Below are 5,281 nucleotides of genomic sequence, written 5' to 3'. Positions count from 1 at the left end.
GCCCTCACATCCCCTCCCCCTGGAGCGCAGGCCGTGGGTACCAGTGGCTTGTGTTCTACACGTTTCTGCGCTCTGGGCCCTACTCCCACCTGATCTGGTTGCCTGTAGGAGGGGGGTTGGCGGAGCCCCCTGTAAAACTTTTCTAGGAGGAAGGGCACGGGTGAGGGAGCGAACCAGGAACACTATTGCCTCAGGCGGTTGGAGCAGATTGCTTATAACACTGCTGCTTGTTTTACTACGTGAAATAAGCTATTCATCAAACTCTACCAATAACAGTAATAGTAATAATAATAATGTGTCTGAAGCAGCCTCACTTGGGAAGCGGGAGACCTGTGTCCCAGTCCTGTCTGGGGCAGAGCTGAGAAGAAAGTTCACCCTTCTTCTTTCAGGGCCTGACCGCTGCCCATAGGAGGGTGAAGTCACGTCTGCAGGGCAAGAACAGGAAAAGCTTGGAGGGCGGAGACCCCCGGGAGATTCAGGGCAGGCAGGCACTTGGGAGGTGATCAGGGAAGGCAGAGGTGGGCAGTGAGTTGCTGAGGGGAGGAGAGCCCACTTCATCCCGGCCCCTGGGCAAGGCCGTGCTCTGCCCTGAGGGGACGCCAGCTCCCTATCAGACCCTCACAGCCAGTGGGAGGGAGGGGCAGGAGGTGACATGGGAGGAGGGCAGAGAGTGACCTGCTGTGAGAGCTCAAAAAATACTGAATCACTGACTGAATGCCGGGGAGAAGGGACCGCAGGTGGATCCTCTAAACCCGTGCCGTTCACAGTGTGCACCGTGGACCAGCCCCTCGCCCCAGCGACTCCTCACAGCCTTCTTGGCCTTGGCCCCTGGTGCCGAGTGCGCCAGCAACAGGCCGGTTCAGAGAAGGGAGCCCAGGAAAGGCGGGGGGGCGGTGAGGGCTAGCCCCAGAGTAGGGTTTCTCGATCCTTGGAGGTCGAACTCCTTCTGAGAATCTGGTGGAAATTCTGCTCCCGCTGCCCAGAAAAATAGACACACAACCTGGTACGCAGGGCAGGGGGTCGGCCGGAGCCCATCCATGAGCCCCAGCCCACAAAATCCTCTCTCTTCTTCCCATCCCGATACTGCCCACCTACCTACTCCTCCACGCCCCATGCCAGGGCCCCAGGAGCTAAGACACAAGCCCTGCCTCTGGGAGCTTGCAGGCCAGACCAAGATGCACACCCAAGGGACTCAAAGCAAAAGCAGAGGGGCCCATGTGGGAGTTCCCAGGAGGGAGGGGCTCACTTCCAATCTGAGGAGGCAGCCTTGGGATCACAGCAAGCCCACAGGCTCTGGAGTTGGCCAAGATCTTCATTTATACAGTGGAGATCAATGACCACCTCACAGGGATGGCGTGGGATAGTGTCAACGGTATTTAGCACGGAGCGAGGCTCAGGTAAACGTGCCATAAACACTCCCTCTAGCATTGGCCCAGCTGGGCATGGTAAGTTGAATAATGGCCCTCCAAAACTGCCCATATCCTAAGCACTGGAACCTGTGACTCTCTTACCTTAGATAGCAAAAGGGACTTTGCTGATGAGACCACATTAAGGGTTTCGAGGTGGGGCCGTTATTAAGGATTATCCAGGTGGACCCGATGATTACAAGAGTCCTTACTAGACAGAGGCAGGAGTGTCAGAGTCAGAGCAGATGTGACAATGGAAGCAGAGGTCAGAAAGGCAGGGAGATTTGAAGATGATGCACTGCTGGATTTGAAGATGCAGGAAGGGGTCCAGAGCCAAAGAATTCAGGTGGTCTCTAGAAGCTGGAAAAAGCAAGAGAAAAGATTCTCCTCTAGGGCCTCCAGAAGGAACACAGCCTGGAGGATCCATTTTCATCTTCTTCTTTTTTTTTTGTCCACACTGCGTGGCATGCGGTATCTTACTTCCCCAACCAGGGATCTAACCCGCACCCCGCCCCCAGTGGAAGCACGGATTCTTAACCACCAGACCACCAGGGAAGTCCCCATTTTCATCTTCTGACTTCCAGACTATAAGATAATAAATTCGTGTTGTTTTAAGAGGCTAAATTTGTGGTCATTTGTTACAGCATCCACAGTAAACTAATACACCAGGCCTTGCCAGGGGAGGCCAGAGCCTGCTGGGGCGAGGCTGTGGTGCAGGAGGGAGGCCGGAGGGGGAGTTTTGTAGCCGGCAGGGCAAGGAGTGAGACTGCGTTGGGAGGGAGGAGGGGCTGGGCATGGAGTGCTCAGCCCGTGACCTCACCCTTGGCCAGCCAAGCTGCCCTGGCATCCGGACGCCTGTCAACCCGAGGTTATATGCCTCACTGGGCCAGAAAGGGATCCCCGTGTAGCCAGGCCCCGGGCAAGGGTGGGGTTGTGGCAAAGAAGGCTGGTGCCAGGGGAGGGAGCCCAGTCAGCCCCTGGGGCTGCAGAGGCCACATGAGTGAAGGGGGAGGCCAGCAGGGGTTGGCAAGGTGCCCTGTCACCCAGGGCCCCCTGCCAGCTCGTCCTGGTCTACCTCTCTCCTGTGGGGCACGAAGCACTCCCTTTTTCTCTTCTTTTTCCCTCTCCACCCCTGGGCTCCCCTAGGAAAGTGGGAGGAGGAGGGACTTGGGGGTAGAGAGCAAGTGACGGGGTCACAATCTCAGCTCAGTGGCTGAGAAGCTGGGTGACCTTGGGCAAATCACGTTGTCTCTCTGAGCCTGTTATCTCCTCTGGAATTGAGGAAAGAGTCTCCACTTCATGGGGCTATATTAAATGACACAATACAGTGCCCAGCATAGAGTAAACCCTCCAAGTGCAGCTGGTCTTTGTGTTATCACATGTATACACACCACTGCCCACAGATAGAACATCAAGTTTATCTGCCCTGCTAGGTGCCCAGTTCCTCCAGGGAACATGGTGTCCCGCCTATCTTTGCATCTCAGCATTGCTACAATTACTGGTGTGTATTAGGTGATGAATATGTTTTACCTATTCATTCACTCATTCAACAAGTACTTATGTGTAACACTGCTTTCAATGATGAAGACATATGAGGGAAAACAGACCGTATGCATATAAACAGAGAGTATGTTTGTGATGTGTTATGAAAAACAACAAAGCAGGAAGAGGGAGTGCCAGCGGAGGGGGAAGGGGAGCGGTTTGCTATTTTGTACAGGGTGTCAAGGAAAGTCTGTCTCACAAGATGCTGCTGGAGCAGAGACCCAAGGGAAGTGAAGGAGTGAGCCCTGTGGATTTCTGGGGAAGTGGAGGGTTCAGGCCTGGTGGAAGCATTCAAGGACAGCAAGGCTGGTGTGGTGGGATCAGAATGGGTGAGGGGAGAGGGATAGAAAACAAGGTCTGACATAGTTGGGGCCAGATCACACAGGGCCTTGCAGGCCATAGTAAAGCCTGGATTTTACCAGGCTTTACTATGGAAATTTACTATAGAATGGCATTGCTATTCTCCAGACAGGGTAGATTTAAGGAGGAAAGGTCTGGGAGGATAGTGAGGGAGTGTGATGGTTAATTTTATGTGTCAACCTGACTGGGACATGGGGTGCCCAGATATTTGGTCAAACATTCTGGGTATTCGTGCTGGTGTTTTTGGATGAGATTAACATCTGAATCCGTAAGACTGGGTAAAGTGGATTGCCCTCCCGAATGTGGGCAATCTGCTGAAGGCCTGAATAGAACAAAAAAAGGCTAAGAGAGAATTTGCTCTCTTTGCCTAAGTCTTTGATCTGGGACGTGGATCTTCTGCTTTCAGACTTGGACTCAGACTGGATGGCTCTCCTGTTCTCAGGCATAAATAAATATTGTGTGCCTACCTCCTACTGGTTCTGTTTCTCTGGAGGACTAACACAGGGAGTCAGAAGTCAGGTGCTGGTTATGTTCAGCACGAGATCCTACGCAGTATCCTGGTGGAGACATGGAATAGGCAGAGATGTGAGATCACAAGGGACTGAGAGCAGATTCGATCACTGAACTGAATTTGAATCCTCCCGGTCTCTGTCCCTTGACCCAGTTGAAGCCGGTTTTCTCCTCTGCACAACTGCTGAAGTGGAATCCTTTCCTGCTTCTTCTCCCCAGAATAGCCCCGGGCTCCAGCTTTGTGTCCTGCTTGGAGAGCTCTCCTGTCCTTGGCTTCTCCAGAGGGTTCACATAACCTCCAGAAGCCCTAAACCCCTTCCCCCTCCCCAACTCTGTGGTCTTCTGACAGAGGGGAGCCCCCGCAAGGTGAGGGCAGCCCTGAGCAGAGGGGTGCCCCACCCAGGCCAGGAAAGGACAGCCGGGCTAGCAGGGGTGGATCTGTCTTCACTGCTGCTCTCCTGGTCTCCCAACAAGTGCTGGCCCCCAGCACCCGCCATGCCAGCTTCCCTTGGGGGCTTGGACACTTCACACCCGCCAGGAGGTGCAGTGGAGTGGAGGGGGACATCCAGGCTGGCCCAGCTTCCTAACTGGGTGTACCTCTTATCAGCTGGTGACCTGGGCAGGACACTTTGTCTCTCTGAGCCTCATTTTCCCCATCCATAACAAAGGGATATGTGTGACTGCCTTATAGGGTTGCTGAGGGTAAGATGCACCTACCACAGTGGCTGTTGCTTAGTAATAAATGACAGCAGATGGTGGGTCTTTCAGACTCCTTTCCCCACCCCCAGCCAGCCTCTCTCCTTTCTGAGAGATTAGATTATATTACCCCCATCCTGTCCTTCAGAAGCCAAATTTTACTGTGGACGCGGGCAACCAGGGAATGGTTGCCAAGGGCAGGGCTTTCAGAAAGGCTGCCGGTCGCCCAGGAAACTACCCCACTCGGGGTTCCCTGGGGTCCCACAGGTCGTTGGGTTCTTGCGCCACCTGCTGGATGCAGTGCCGCACTGCTCCTAAAGCACCCAGACCCGGGAGTCCTGCATCCCCTAGCAGAGAACACTCTCTGCCCCGGCCCTCTTCTCCTCACAGCATCTCCACCATAAAAGGTCCTTCTTACTGTTTGTCCCTAGATTTTCCCAGAGACCAGAGGCATGGAAAGGAGTTGGAAGCACTGTGAACCACAGGGAGGAGTGGGAGCAATGTCCTTCCCGGAGAACGACGAGGACGGGGGAGGGCTCTGGTAGTGTGGGGTCCGAAGGAAGTCCCTCCCCTCAATTGATTTCCTGAAGCTCGGACTCCGCAGTGCAGACACACGTTTTGTTTCTCATTAGTCCACTTTCCACCAAGAGGGAGCAGTGGGGAGGAAGAGGTTAAAATTGGGGGTGGGAGAGTGACGTGCAGGGTCACAGCCAGGTCCTTACGCAACATCCCCTCCTGGCTCCCTCTTCCTTTCCAGCGGCTCAGCC

This window comes from Balaenoptera ricei, chromosome 9 (assembly GCF_028023285.1).
Source record: "Balaenoptera ricei isolate mBalRic1 chromosome 9, mBalRic1.hap2, whole genome shotgun sequence".
NCBI lineage: Eukaryota > Metazoa > Chordata > Mammalia > Artiodactyla > Balaenopteridae > Balaenoptera > Balaenoptera ricei.
Note: the sequence above shows the minus strand (reverse complement) of the source record.